Here is a 16,149-nt window from a genome sequence, read left to right as displayed (position 1 = left end):
AATCAGCTCCTCCATGCTTAGTCCAAAGCCCAGCACCAAGGTTTCCTGGCTGGGATGCTGCATTCTTTGGTCCAAAACCAGTCATTGCTTCCCTGTGGTGTTTTGTTTGCCTGTCAGCTTGTCGGTGTACAGCCAGCGTTCTCTCTAAGGTTGGTCGTAGGGGTTAGGCCTGTGTCCGTGCTTACACCATCTCAGAAAGCTACAATCAGCCCCACCACCCTAACACCAGGAAACCGTGAGGGCTCAAGGCTGCGGCATGGCACACTGGCTCTGGAAGCAGTCGCTACTTCAGCATGTGGCTTTTCCCTCCCCTGTCACTCAGGTCAACTTCTTAGTTCTGTGTTTGATGGTCAGGATTCATAGATTGTCCTGTATGTAATTGATTCACTTGTTTCTTCGAGTCTTTGTTGCAAGAGGTATAAGCAGAAGCTTCTACCTAGTCAGCCATCTTGGTCCCACCTTGTTTCACTTTCTGTAAGTGAAAAATGTTACCATGAAAATTAGTGTGCAGGTATCCTTTTGAGTCTCTGTTTTCAACTATTTTGGAAATATTCATAGGAGTTGAACTGATAGCTCATATCTCTGCTGAAATTACCTATTGCCCTGCAGTCTGTCTACTTTTTACTTTAGACCTTTTAGCATAATAATCATACTTAGCTTAAATTTTGTGTTTAATTTTACACTTCCAATACATGTGTCATATGTGAATCTCATTTGATGATATGTCGATTATGATTTGTTTCTTGCTCTTTGGTTATCCTCGCCCCCTTTTCTTTTTGTGGAAAGACGAACATGCTAGTTAGCTCAGTAGATATTCACATGTTATTTGATTTATTAATTTTTCCCTTGCATACGATCACACCCTATCTCCTTTAATGTAGAGATTTGTATGAATCTAGGTAGGGCTGCATTTGGAGTTAATTTTTCTCATGGCTACCACAGAAGAAAATCGTTTTTCCTACAAGTACCAGAGACTTCAGATTTTTCTAGAGACATCCTGTTTTTGTCTTCACGCTTGGACATGGTCTTCATTTTGATCCCTCTACAGAGAAAACCCATCTCTCCATTCTTGCTGGTGCATCCCTCTGTTATGTTTACATGATGGTGATTAGTTTTGTGGAAGAGTTTGGGCTATAGGTTATTTCTCTGATATGACAAGGTACTGTAGGATAGGAGGCAACATATCTTTAGAAATGCTCTTCTGAATGACTACGAGTGCCCCAACAGGTCATCTCTTCTGCCTCACTGGCTAGAAACTATTAGTCTACAACAAATTCCATTGATCTAAACCTTACCCATGGTGGGTAAACATTACCTAGAAACACTACAGTGTTTCTCAGGATAGTTCAGGTTTCCATGTTTTATAGACTCTAACAATGACTCCTAACTCTCCACAAACATCTGGCCCCTCCATTCCCAATGTTCAGACTCCATCTTAATTTTCCTATCAGACTACTTACAGGAGAAAAAATCCAGCAGTCAGACCTACTATATCCTCAAAATAAAACCCACCACCACATTTTCATTCTTCCTCTGGTCACGATGACTTGTTCTTCTCAGTGGGTTCATCATTATTAACCTTCAAAAACATCTCACTTAAATCTTTTTCTCTTTTATTTTTTATTCACAAGTTTCTTCTGTCTTCTAGGTCTCTGACAAGTTGAACACAGTCTAGACACCAGGTATAACTCACTGCCATCAACTCGATTCCAACTCATGGTAACCCTATACAACAGAGTAGAATTTCACCATTCAGTTTCAAAAGCTGTAAATTTTAATGGAAAATACTCCTGTATCTTCCCTCCGCCAGAGTTTATCTGGTGGATTTGAACTACTGACATTTTGGTTAGCTCCCAAGAGCTTAACAGCCACACTACAAGGCCTCTTTGATACCAGATATAATTGTCTTTGATGATCTCTGTAATTGCCAAAAGATGTTTTCAGTTTTAGTTACTTAATACTTTCTTGTTTTCTGGGGAAGAACAGACCCTGGGAGCACATCCACACCCACGTGAACATATGCCCACGTTTTTTTAATGTATGTGTGTATACCTATCTATGTATACATGTTCATACATAAACAATGTTCATATATATACATACACATGTACATATACATATACAGATATATACATACATATACATACACATATATATATACTTTTTTTCTCCTCTGAGAGCCAACTTTTTATATCATATACCTTCTGGAACATCAGCCCCTGAAGACCAAGGCAGACACTACTTCCTCTGTGCAAACTCAGGCCCCAGAGACTCCTTGGTGAATAATGGAACCATCAGGATCTGGATGCCAGATGTTGTGCCTTCTACTCCACAATCTCATAGCAGGTCAACCTGCTTGTCTAGGTCCTATTCAGATGGTCCATATTTTCCTGTCAATCATCTCATCTTTTTCCTATGGACTTTAGTATTGCCTACATTCAGGCATGGGGTTGGTTTATTATTTAGTTCATTTAACTGATAGTGAATAGTTAGAGATGTGATCTATTGGGGGCTCTCTTTATTCAGTTATGTGCAGAAAAGGAACGATAAGAAATGCAGGGATCTAAACCCATCGATTAATGAGTGAAGCCACTGCGCTGAGGTGGATTGGCATGCGAGAGTCACACAGGTGCCACAGGTCAGGATATGAGCAGAGCAGGTATTCCTTATGCAATCCTGATGTTCATAGATGATGGCTCACACAAATTCTCTTTCCTTCTCAGTGGGTGCTTCCAAAACTAATTACTATGATAAGAATACCTAACATCACTGGGTTTCTACTATAAAGTTCACACATAAAGTTACTTCCAGGATTCCCAGTTTGCATCTGTTCAGACTGAAGCTCAGAGGTGCGAATCCAAATCCTCAGGGTCACACAGTGAGAAAGGACAGAGAGAGATGTGCTGTATTTTCCACCAAAATTTATTTGTAGGATCTCAGCCACAATTCCAGGATTCAGTGACATATCATCTCTGGAGGGCAGCTTTCAGACGTTTTTTTCAGTATAACCTGCCTCCTGGGATAAAGAGTTTCCCTGTGTTCATGGTCATCTTGCGCCTTCTGCAAATCCGTTCTAAAGGCAGCTCTATTGCCATGTCCAGTTATGTTATTTTCCCTAATGTACTGGATATCGTCCTAAATGTATGAATGTAGAATGTATAAGAACTAATGAATAAGAGAAGGAAAGGGAAGCGATTAATTAAAGTGTAAATATTGATACCAGTATTGGAAGAGACAGGGCCCGTTTTCTTCTAGGTATTAAATTTCCTCCATGGGGCTCACCACCCTTCCTGCCTTGTGTCGACTGGTATGGACATGGGACCTTCTGCCCAGTGCACCTACAGAGCTCACTGTAAGTTAAATGGTGAACATACCTCAGCCCATCCTTCTAGAGAAGACTCTGCTTCTCTAGTGACGTGTTCAAGGACCAATTCTCCCAGAAACTGCTGTGTACAAAATCATGTATTATCCTACAAGAGATATAATGAGAGAAAGGCAGTGGGAGACCAGGCAGGAACCGCCCTGCAGGGAGAGTTTGGGCTCCAGAGGACACTCAGAACCCACAGAACATAGGGCCCATCTGTTGAGAAGACGCATAGGAGCCTAGGAAAGGATTTCTTAAATGAGCTTGATATTTCTTTTACCTACACAGAAGATATCTTTCCCGTAGACCTTCTCATAATTGTGTAATGTGTGTACATGTGGGTTGGTGTGTGTTACTTTTATACATGTGTTTGTGTGTGTTAATGTGGATGTATTATTTTGAGAACTAGTGTGTGTTATTCTGTGTGTAGTAGCATGTAATGTCTGTGTTTCTTCTATGGTTATAATATCAGTGTGTGTTTCTCTGTGTGTAAATCTGTTTATACATCCTTCTGTTTCTGTATTAGTGTGGGTAGATAAGGTGTGCATGTTTGTTAGTGTATGTGTGCTAATGTGGTGCACTAATGTATGTGTTAATATTTGTGTTAGTGTGCCTGAGTATTCTTGTGTATGTTAGTGTGTGTGTTAGAATGCAAATGTTTTTATATGAGTCTGTGTGTATTAGTGTGTGGTCGCATTACTGTATGTAATTACATTACTGCGTGTATAGTAATATGTAAGCATTGGTCTCTCTGTGTTTCTGTGTATATTTTCTCAGGGGTGTCTTTTATCCCATTTGTTCTGGCATAATTTTAATATGAGAACGTCCTTAGTGTCACTTAATAATTTTCAAAATTAAATTATATATGTATATCAGATGGCAAAGCCTTCTGCCTGATACCTCTGAGCTCTGAATTCTAATTTATGTCATATCCCTCTATGTTTTTTCAAGGTTGCCATGACAGAGAACTGACTCAAGAGCAGCTAACGCCAACAAATGCCACATTTCCTGGACACTAAATATTTCCCCTGTGATAACAACTCCCAAAATGAGTTCTAATCCAAACCTTGCATCTTCTACTTGGGCATCTTTAATATTGACAGTGGTAATTCAGTGCACACTGGAAATCTGGTACCCAGAGACCCTTGTGCCTAGAGGAAGTCTCTCTGGCCATAGAGAATGGCCTATCAGGCCCAGCTATCCAGCCAAACCTGTTTGTGCCTCAAACGCATGGGTCATGAGAACTCCACAGTTTTCAGCCTCTTGCCATTGACAAGACAAATGTTTAAAACAGCCAGATCTCTCATTGCTGGGAGTAAACTCCCTTAAATATCATTTCATTGTAAGTTAATATAGAGTAAATGCTCTGTGTTGTTTAATTTGCTCTCCTCAGTGTGTACTTCTCCCATTCATCTAATAAACCTCCAGCTGCTCACATCTAGTTGTGGGCTCTACAGCATATTTGACATAGATGAACTTGATTAGTGAAACCACTTCTACCCACTGCTGTTTCACGATTTTTTTTTTTTAACCCCAGTAGGACTTCCTATAATTTCCACTTACACCTTTTATCAGGGTGGTATATTTATTTAATGTCTGTCCTCTAATTAAAGTATAAACTACAAAAGATGATTCTACTTTCTTTTGTATTTCCACTTTAATCCAGTGACTGGAACAAAAGAAGTCGGGATAAATATTTATTGATATGCTGAGTAAGTCAGTTGGAAGTAGCAGCCAAGCTTTCAGCTTTTCAGAAAGAGTTTCCAGCTCAATCACTGTGACTGTTTTTGCAGAACTCTCCACCTCCCCTCTCCATCAGATGTTGCACTCCCTGTGCTTCCTGCATGAGGAGCACCCCCTGAAGCCCAGGCTTCTTCTGCCTCTGTCTCTGGGTCACCCTGCCTCCACTCACTTTCCATGTGGCACAGAAAACTGGCCTGAGCACCAGATCACCTAATTGTTCATCTGTACAAGGATGGTGCAATTGTCCTTGACAGAACCAACATGGTCCTGTGGTTTTGCTTTGGGAATGGAATACTTGAGCAGGCCAGAATCGTGGGTGTTGTTGTTCAGATGTGCTAGAGAAATCAGACCTAGAACTAAGCCAATGAAAAAAGTAGAGGGAGAGAGAGCCTATGTTGAATGGCCTCATGTCCCCCTTGATGGGAAAAAAAAAATTCAAACTCTGAATGGCCCTGATATTTTAGTGTCATTGAAAGAAAAGAGAGTAGGGTGGTCATGGAAAATAGGCTGGAAGGAGAGGAAGCCACAGGTGCTCAAAGCAATGTCTCCCTGGCCTCTTCCTGCACCTGCTGCTAAGGTTGGTCCCTTCTGTTCGGTGTTCATAGAAGACAATGGAAAATGGTCCCTGCCTGCATACATTTGCTTATCAATACCCCCTTCACTACAGTGGGGGCACATGAAAAGTATAACTTCTACACTAGAGCCTTCATGAATGAGAGGGATGTCAATCTGTTAATATCACTACAACTAAGAGACACAAGATGAGATGACGTGCTTGGATGTTTGATCTTCAGATGCCAAAGCTGAACCCCAGATTGCACTTCTCTGGCCACTCCAAATAACCAAAGCCTCCACATATGTGGGCCAATCCTGTTGGAGTTACCATGTCCTCCACTTTTTTCTTTGTCTCCATCTCATCTATGGCCTTGGCAAGTTCTAAAAATGCTGGGGTCCTTTAAAAGCTGCAGTATGGCTGTCTTGCCCCATAAATGGCCAAGTTCTTTTGGGAACTCAGATGTGCATGAGTTCAATAGTCTCTAAATTTTGAAATTCCTTGACGTTCACCAGAAACACACATCTACAATGTTTCTGGGCTGGCACCCATGAAATGTAGAAAATAAACCAATCCCTGAACTCCTAGGCCAATATCTAAGGAAAGTATAGGGAAGAAATAAAAGAGGAAAAAAACTGTTTTTTTATTTACAAAATATGCCTAACAATTATTACCAAAGTCCTAAGTCCATTATTTCTGACTATAAAGAGAAAAGGAAAAAAGCAAGAATAATTTCCATGAAGACATTGATTATGTCAGGTTTACCACTGATAGAATATATTGTTTTTATACCCTCACAAATTAAACTTCCTTGAAGGGATTTCATTTCCTACCAATAATTTGTGAACTAGGAATAGGCTACAGCTTAAGAATAATTTTGAAGATCACATATTCTGTTGTCTATTTCCTTTTGCTGTGTATGTTTTCTAGCATGAAGTTCTAATCACACACTTTTTTCTCCAGCATTGTATTTCTGCTTGGGGCTGTCAGGAGGTTGTGATGTGAGCTGACTCGTAATATCCTGGAATATAACCCCACAAGGAAGGGATCGTGTGTTTGATTGGTTTCTTGGTAGGTCATTTGGAAGGTTGGTTATTTGTTTCACTGATTTTTCCTAGGTACAGAAGAGTACCTGGTGTGTGACTGGCTCTCAGATCTACAAATGAATGAATGAGAGCCAATCAATCAATGTGGGTACTTTGGGGCTCTGTGACTGATGTAAGATTGCATATGCTGGAATCTGGGGAGGTTCCAAACTCAACCCACACATGTGGCTGCCATCACTTGCACCTCTGCCACCTTCTTGCCTCTAACTTGCTTTAGGAATTAGCTTTGGAGTAATCCCCTTGTGGTGCTTCAGCCCTATTCGTCCAAGAGCTGTTCATGGACCTCAGACCTTTTATCAGCCAGTGACACTGACAGTCAAAAGCCTTGTGTGGTTTCCTGTTTAAATACAACCTCCCTGCCAGGGGACTCCAGAGCCTGCTGAGCTAGAGTGACCTTGCTCCACAAATGCCTGTTCCTTCCTCATTATTCCTCTGGTGGTAGTGGGTCTTCCAGGAGATCACTGTCAGATAGACAAAGTGGGTCATGGAGAATTCACAGAGGGACAGGGTGTTTAATGTGTTTGCTTCCTTTCATTTCCAGGTGTCCTATCAGAGCCCTGAAGGCACAGTGTGTAAGTGCTTGGCTGCTAACCAGAAGTTCAGTGGTTTGAACACACTGGTGGCTCCTCTGGTGAAAGATATGCCAGTCAGATCCCATAATGTTTACAGCCTTGGAAAACATATGATCAGTTCTACCCTGTCCTATAGAACTGCTGTGACTCCTTATGGGCTCCGTGGCAATGGGTGTGGTGTGTGAGTCCTGTTCCAGTTTCAGCTACAGGAGTCAGGCCCTCAAGTGGTCAGGTACTCAGTGACCCTCCCCCTCACCTGCACCATCTCTGCTGACTCAGTCTTTTGAAGTACTGCTACTTGGAATTGGATCAAGAAGCTCCCAGACAGAGGCCTTCAGTGGGTGGGAAGTACAGACAGTATGCATTATACCTCCAAGGCCAACCCAGACATGTCCAATAATCAATTCTCCTTGAACCTGAGCTCTGTGACTGCTGAGGACGCAGACATGTATGACTCTGCCAGGGACACAGTCAGGAGAAAACAATATAAGCACAAAAATCTGCCTGCAGGGCAATGGGAAGAGATGCTGAGGATCACAGAGCACAAGCCCCACAACCAGGAACGGTGTTGGGATGAGCAAAGGTGGACTTTCATACTTTGTACTGAGTTAACTTTACTTCAACTGCTCAGCATCAGATTCACAGGAAACACTATTTATACATTGGAGGATTGCACTTTCTCTCTAATTTCAAAGAAAGAAATCTTTTTTTTTTTTTCACATTCTTTATGGAAGGGTGTGCACAATCATCAATCCCTTGTCACCTCAATAAGGATGACTTTCAAAACAGTTCCTATTGTGGTGAAGGAAAAATAAGTTTTGTTTATGTTGTCATTTGCTTTGAGAATCATGTCACTCTTTATAGAGAAGAGACTTTTCTATACATGCCTTTTTCCAGCTGTGGGTCCTTTGTGTGTCTTTTTGTGAAAACAATAATAATAATATTAAGATAAAATTCACATAATGTAAAATTAAGTGTTTTGAACTGTAGAGCTCAGTGATGTTTACTGTATTCACAATGCTGTGCAACAATCAACTCTATGTAGTTCCATGACATGCTCATCACTTGATGTGGAAACCGGAACTCATGAAACAGTCATTCCCCTTCTACACCTCCTTCCAACTCTTGGTAACCACTAATCTACGTGTTCTTCTTAAGCTAGAATTTCAGGGTCAGTGAAATACTACCCTTGGGAGATGCAGATCTGTGGTCCATAGGGCGCGTGTCAGGTGATGAGAAGAGCTTTCCTGATCCAGTGAAGAATTTTGCATGTCTCTTCCTACAGCCTGGTGTTCTAATGTACTTTCATGAGAAGGAAATGGTTCTGGTGTTCAACTCTGTGAGGTACTGGGAAGGTGTCCCATGGCATCATTATCACAAATCTTCCCACCAAGGCCCTTGCTTTACTGTCTTTTGAACAGAGGAGGGGTTATGTACTAGGTTGCTGTTGGTATTGGTGTATTTTTTTTTTCTGTTAAAAAAATATGTCAATATTTAAGAGTTCAATTTAGAAATTCCAGAATTCAGGAGAAATGGTGCATAGATAATGTGTGCATATGCCCAAAGACAGAAGAACATAATCAAAGAAGGAATAAAGTTTACTATGTAAGAAGCTATGACAAAATCCAGGCCCAAGAGACAGGATTTGAAAAATAGAAAATGGCTGTGAATAAATAAATCTTTACAACATACTGAATCTCAGGGCTTCAAAGCAGTGCCAAGCAGACCAAAGATAAGCTGTATTACTAGCACCCCACCCACTGAATCAGTTTTTATACTGAGGTCATGAATTAGAGGAAAGGAATCTCATAAAGAACACTTGAAGTGCTGATGTAAAGAAAATGTGTGAGGAAGAGAAGGTCTGGTATCCAGAGGAACTAGACGGTGCCCGGCTACAACCGATGACTGCCCTGACAGAGAACACAACAGAGAATCCCTGAGGGAGCAAGAGAGCAGTGGGATGTGACCTCATATTCTCATAAAGAGACCAGACTTAATGGTGTGACTGAGACTAGAATTAGCCCAGTGACCATGGCCCCCAGACCTTCTTTTGGCCCAGGACAGGAAACATTCCCGAAGTCAACTCTTCAGACTTGGATTGGACTGGACAATGCTTTGGAGAAGGATGCTGGTGAGGAGTGAGCTTCTTGGATCAGGTGGACACTTGAGACTATGTTGGTATCTCCTGCCTGTAGGGAAGATTAGAGGGTAGATGGGATTAGAAGCTGGTGAAATAGACATGAAAAGAGAGACTGGAGGGAGGAAGCGGGCTGTCTCATCAGGGCAAGAGTAATTGGGAGTATGTAAAATTTTTTTTTTTTTTTTTTTTTTAGTAAGGTGTATATAAGTTTTTGTGTGAGAGACTGACTAGATTTGTAAACTTTCACTTAAAGCACAATAAAAATTATAAAAAAAAAAAAAGAGAGAGAGAGAGAGAAGGTCTGGTGGGATGAAAAATTACTTTTACCAAGCATTTTGGTCTCTGTTCCTGGAATCTGAGTGATAACTTCTAAAACATTCACATATGCTGACTGAATGGAGTATCTTGGTGATTAAGAAAACCCTGGGCTTGGTGAAGGGAAGACGCAGGCAGAGGACATCTCCAAAGGAAACAGCCAGCATCCTTTATCCAGTGAGAATGCTAGAGAAAGGGGCCTCCCTTCACCCTTTTTCACCTTTACACACAAATGCACCTCCCACATGCAAATTCTCTTAGCTGGCCTGATGAACTTACTTAAATGCAGGTTCCTCCTCATGTTGGAGAACATTTTCTGGGAGTCATGGATCTCATCCACGGGAACATGAAACACCTATGGGTCTTTCTCTTTGTGGTGGCAACTCCCAGAGGTGAGTGTCTCAGAGATTCAGACATGAACATCTGGGGATGCTGCATCTGAGCACATGACTCACTGTGGTTCTCTTTGTCCCCAGGTATTCTCTCTCAGGTGCAGCTGAAGGAGTCAGGCCCAGGAGTGGTGAAGCCCTTGCAGACCCTGTCCCTCACCTGTGCTGTCTCTGGATTCTCTTTAACCAGCAGTTATATGAGCTGGGTCTGCCAGGCTCCCGGAAAGGGGCTGGAATGGGTTGGTGTAATAATTGATGGTGGAAGCACATACTATAACCCAACTCTGAAGTCCCGGCTCAGCATCACCACGGACACCTCCAAGAGCCAAGGTTATTTACAACTGACCTCTGTGAATCCTGAGGACACGGCCATGTATTACTGTGCAGGAGGCACAGTGAGGGGAAGTCAGTGTGAGCCCAGACACAAACCTCCCTGCAAGGCGCCCGTAGCCAGATGGTCTGTAGGGGATATTCAGGACCCACTGAGCTTAGTGGCCCATCTTGTCAGCAGGTGCAGGGGAAGGAGTCAGGAAACAGTTTCCTCCCCGAAACTATGGTTTCCCCACCTGTTCAGTGCCTCTCTAGGGACCCCCATGGATAGTGATTCTAGGGAAAGTTCATGACTCTAAAACTGACTGCTTTTCCCAGGAAGGAGCTTGGACTGTCTTTTTGCATCTGTTCCCAGGACAGGCTCCACAGTATTATTTCTTCATGAGACCTCTGTTTGCACCTTGGGATACTATTTACTATTTAGTGTCATCGGTAGCCAGGTTTAGAAATATTTAATGCAGGAAATGTTTCTCAGTTTCAACCCCAGCCTGTCCCCTACCTTCAGATGAATTTCCAAACTTTTCATTCTCATGAGTGTAACGCAACCTAGATTCACTCAATGCCTTTAACTTAGAATGACCTGGGTAATGCTGCACACATCCATATTAGCATCCATGTATTACAGGGGTAATTTTGTGTTACATCAAATGCTGTGTGTCATTAAGTGGGTATTTCTATTAATAGCTATCATTGATTATGGGCATTTTATTTGTTGGGCCCTGGTTGTACAGTGTTTAAGTGCTGGGTTGCTAACTAGAGATCAGCAGTTCAAACCAACCAGCATCTCTGAGGTGCAAAGATGTAGTAGTTTGCTTCTGTAAACATTACAGTCTTGAAAACCCTATGGAGCAGTTCTATTCTATCCTATGGGGACTCTATGAGTCAGAATTGACTCCACGGCAATGTTTTTTTGTATGTTTGTTTGTTTATTTTTTGCAGTTTTTGAGCAATGAAGCCCTGTTTTGCAGGGGTTAAGCACTAAGATGGTAATCAGTCACTCAAGGAAGAAAGATGTGGAAGTCTGTTTTTTAAAGGATTTTAGCCTTAGAAACCCTATGGGGTATTCTTCTGAATATTATATTGGTACTGTGTATTGAAATCAACTCCATGGTAATGGTTACGTGCTAGGTATAGTGTTAAATTCTTTATTGGCATTTTATTATTTAATCATCATAAAAGCCTTCTAAACCACATAGTATGTGTTTCTCATTTATAGACAAGGACACAGTAATTTCAAGAAATTAAAGAAAACTGCTTAGGTGCTTACTCATCTATGCCAAGAAATACGGAAGACAGCTTCCTGACCAACTGACTGGAAGAGATCCATATTTATGCCTATTCCCAAGAAAGGTGATCCAACCGAATGTGGAAATTATAGAACAATATCATTAATATCACACATAAGGAAAATTTTTCTGAAGATTGTTCAAAAATTGCTGCGGCAGTATATCGGCAGGGAACTGCCAGAAATTCAGGCTGGTTTCAGAAGAGGACGTGGAGCCAAGGATATCATTACTCATGTCAGATGGATCCTGACTGAAAGCAGAGAATACCAAAAATATGTTTACCTGTGTTTTATTGACTATGCAAAGGCATTCAACTGTGTGGATCATAACAAATTATGGATAACATTACGAAGAATGGGGATTCCAGAACACTTAATTGTGCTCATGAGGAATCTTTACACAGATCAAGAAGCAGTTGTTCAGACAGAACAAGGGGATACTGAATGGTTTAAAGTCAGGAAAGGTGTGCATCAGGGTTGTATTTTTTCACCAGACCTATTCAATCTGTATGCTGAACAAATAATCCGAGAAGCTGGACTATATGAAGAATGGGGCATCAGAATTGGAGGAAAACTCATTAACAACCTGTGTTATTCAGATGACACAACCTTGCTTGCTGAAAGTGAAGAGGACTTGAAGTACTTACTAATGAAGATCAAAGACCACAGCCTTCAGTATGGACTGCTCCTCAACATAAAGAAAACAAAAATCCTCACAACTGGACCAATGAGCAACATCATGATAAACAGAGAAAAGATTGAAGTTGTCAAGGATTTCATTTTGCTTTGATTTGCAATCAACAGCCATGAAAGCAGCAGTCAGGAAATCAAAAGACACGTTGCTTTAGCTAAGTCTGCTGCAAAGGACCTCTTTAAGGTGTTGGAGAGCAAATATGTTACCTTGAAGACTAAGGTGTGCCTGCCCCCAGCCATGATATTTTCAAACGCATCATATGCATGTGAAAGCTGGACAATGAATAAGGAATACAGAAGAAGAATTGATGCCTTCGATTTGTGGTGTTGGTGAAGAATATTGAATATACCATGGACAGCCAGAAGATCAAACAAATCTGTCTTGGAAGGAGTACAATCAGAATGCTCCTTAGAAGCAAGGATGGCGAGACTGCGTCTTACATACTTTGGACATGTTGTCAGGAGGGATGAATCCCTAGGGAAGGACATCATGCTTGGTAGAGAACAAGGCCAGAGGAAAAGAGGAAGACCCTCAGTGAGGTGGATTGACACAGTGGCTGCAACAATGAGCTCAAGCATAACAACGATTGTAAGGATGGCTCATCACTGGGCAGTTTTTCGTTCTGTTGTGCATAGGGTTGCTGTGAGTAGGAACTGACTTGATGGCATCTAACAACAATCTTTATGGGAACCAATCTCCAGGTCTTTCTCCTACATAGCAGCTGGGTGGGTTTGATTTTTGAATCTTTTAAGTTAGCATCCAAGCCATTAACCATTTTGCTACCAGGGCTCCAGGAGAGGATTAACCAGTAAGCAAGGCATGCATGGGATTACTTACAAATCTGTAGCGCACAATAAAAATCCATGTGATTTTATAGATTTTACAGATTACACTTCACCACCAGTGTTTCCAACAGGTTGATAGGGCTATTAAAATACCGTAAAATCTTCAAAAGCTAGAAATTTTGTAAGACTGAAACCTATCAGTCATAAAAACCTCACTGCATGTTTATGAGGTAGAATTCTTCATAGAGAGTGGTAGAAAAATGGTAAGCACCTTGTCACAGGTGGAAACTAATGAGACCCAGCAGAACAGTCTCATCGATTTCCAGCTCTCAAAGGTTAGAGTGAATATACATACGTATTATATTCTTATTTACTTAGTATTTATTCTGTCGACCACAGAAGGAGGAATGTGTTGGAGTATCCAAATACAATGAAAATTTGTCTTTTTCTTTTTTAGTTCCATTAGTTAGGACTGTTACATCCTTGAGAGTTGACAACTTTATTTTTATGTAATGCCCATCTTATCCTTAATAATCATCATTTTATTTAAAAGCCTGGAAACCCTGATGGTGTAGTGGTTAAGTGCTATGGCTAATAACCAAAGGGCCAGCAGTTCAGATCTGCCAGTCACTCCTTGGAAACTCTATGGGGCAGTTCTACTCCTGTCCTATAGGCTTGCTATGAGTTCGAATTGACTTGATGCCAAAGTGTTTGGTTTCTGGGTTGCTATGAGTCGTAATCGACTTGATGGCTACGTGTTTGGTTTTGGAGTTTAATTTAGAAGTCTACTCTGTCTGAAAATAATATTGCTACTCAAGGGTTTTTTTTGGTCCATTTTTTCATGGTGATGTTTCTCTATATTTTACTTTTCACCTTTCCACATATGTGTATTTAAAGTGATTTTCTGGCAATGAAACATTTCTGCGATTGGTTTTTTTAATTCAGTGTGCAAATTAGTTTTTAAATGGAAATTTTATTTTATTTTCATTCAAAATTATTGTTGACACTTGGCTTAAAATCTAGTAACTTGCTAGGTGTTTTATGTTTGTTGCGATTCTTTTTACTCCTTTTACTTCTCTCTGCTACCTCTTGTTCTAACTTAGCATTTAATGACACTATTTTTAACTCTTCTATTGACATGTTATGTATTTTCTTTTTGAAAAAGATTTTAATTGGTTACTCTCCAGTTTACCATATGTATTATTTTTTATTAACTTTTATTGAGCTTCAAGTGAATGTTTACAAAGCAAGTCAGAGTGTCACATATAAGTTTATATACTCCGTACTCCCACTTGCTCTCCCCCTAATGAGTCAGCCCTTCCAGTCTCTCCTTTCATGACAATTTTGTCAGCTTCCAACTCTCTCTATCCTCCCATCCCCCCTCCAGACAGGAGATGCCAACACAGTCTCAAATGACCACCTATAATTAGCTCACTCTTCATCAGCTTCTCTCACCTACACACTGTCCAGTCCCTTTCATGTCTGATGAGTTGTCTTCGGGGATGGTTTCTGTCCTGTGCCAACAGAAGGTTTGGGGACCATGACCGCTGGGATTCCTCTAGTCTCAGTCAGACCATTAAGTATGGTCTTTTTATGAGAATTTGGGGTCTGCATCCCACTGATCTCCTGCTCCCTCAGGGGTTCTCTGTTGTGCTCTCGGTCAGGGCAGTCATCGATTGTGGCCGGGCACTAACTAGTTCTTCTGGTCTCAGGATGATGTAGGTCTCTGGTTCCTGTGGCCCTTTCTGTCTCTTGGGCTCTTAGTAATCGTGTGACCTTGGTGTTCTTCATTTTCCTTTGCTCCAGGTGGGTTGAGACCAATTGATGCATCTTAGATTTCTGCTTGTTAGCATTTAAAACTCCAGACGCCACATTTCAAAGTGGGATGCAGAATGTTTTCATAATAAAATTATTTTGCCAATTGACTTAGGAGTCCCCTTAAACCATGGTCCCCAAACCCCTGCCCTTGCTCCGCTGCCCTTTGAAGCATTCATTTTATCCCAGAAACTTCTTTGCTTTTGGTCCAGTCCAGTTGAGCTGACCTTCCATGTATTGAGTATTGTCCTTCCCCTCACCTAAAGAAGTTCTTATCTACTAATTAATCAGTAAAAAACCCTCTCCAACCCTCCTTCCCTCCCCTCCTCGTAACCACAAAAGTATGTGTTCTTCTCAGTTTATACTATTTCTCAAGATCTTATAATTGTGGTCTTATACAATATTCGTCCTTTTGCCTCTGACTAATTTCGCTCAGCATAATGCTTTCCACGTTCCTCCATGTTATGAAATGTTTCACAGATTCGTCACTGTTCTTCATCGATGTGTAGTATTCCACTGTGTGAATATACCACAATTTATTTAACCATTCATCCGTTGATGGACACCTTGGTTGCTTCCAGCTTTTTGCTATTGTAAACAGAGCTGCAATCAACATGGGTATGCATATATCTGTTTGTGTGAAGGCTCTTATTTCTCTGGGTATATTCCGAGGAGTGGGATTTCTGGCTTGTATGGTAGTTCTATTTCTAACTGTTTAAGACAACGCCAGATAGATTTCCAAAGTGGTTGTACCATTTTACATTCCCACCAGCAGTGTAAAAGAGTTCCAATCTCTCCTCAGCCTCTCCAACATTTATTATTTTGTGTTTTTTGGATTAATGCCAGCCTTGTTGGAGTGAGATGGAATCTCATCGTGGTTTTAATTTGCATTTCTCTAATGGCTAATGATCGAGAGCATTTTCTCATGTATCTGTTAGCTGTCTGAATATCTTCTTTAGTGAAGTGTGTGTTCATATCCTTTGCCCACTTCTTGATTGGGTTGTTTGTCTTTTTGTGGTTGAGATTTGACAGAATCATATAGATTTTAGAGATCAGGT

At 41.1% G+C, this 16,149-nt stretch overlaps 1 long non-coding RNA gene and 1 gene segment (V, D, J or C); both read left to right on the top strand.

Annotated features, from left to right (window-relative positions):
* LOC126064714 (uncharacterized) overlaps positions 1-10,364 on the top strand; it is a 79,460-nt gene extending 69,096 nt beyond the window's left edge. The window contains exon 3 of the long non-coding RNA XR_007514611.1: positions 10,284-10,364. This is a non-coding gene — a long non-coding RNA (uncharacterized LOC126064714). The remainder of the gene's footprint in view (positions 1-10,283) is intronic.
* The window catches only part of LOC126064595 (immunoglobulin heavy variable 4-38-2-like), a 267,760-nt gene that overhangs the window by 103,343 nt on the left and 148,268 nt on the right, over positions 1-16,149 (top strand).

This window comes from Elephas maximus, chromosome 21 (genome assembly GCF_024166365.1).
Source record: "Elephas maximus indicus isolate mEleMax1 chromosome 21, mEleMax1 primary haplotype, whole genome shotgun sequence".
In the NCBI taxonomy this organism is placed as follows: domain Eukaryota; kingdom Metazoa; phylum Chordata; class Mammalia; order Proboscidea; family Elephantidae; genus Elephas; species Elephas maximus.
The sequence above is the reverse complement of the archived record's forward strand: the minus strand, read 5'-3'. Positions and strand labels throughout refer to the sequence as shown.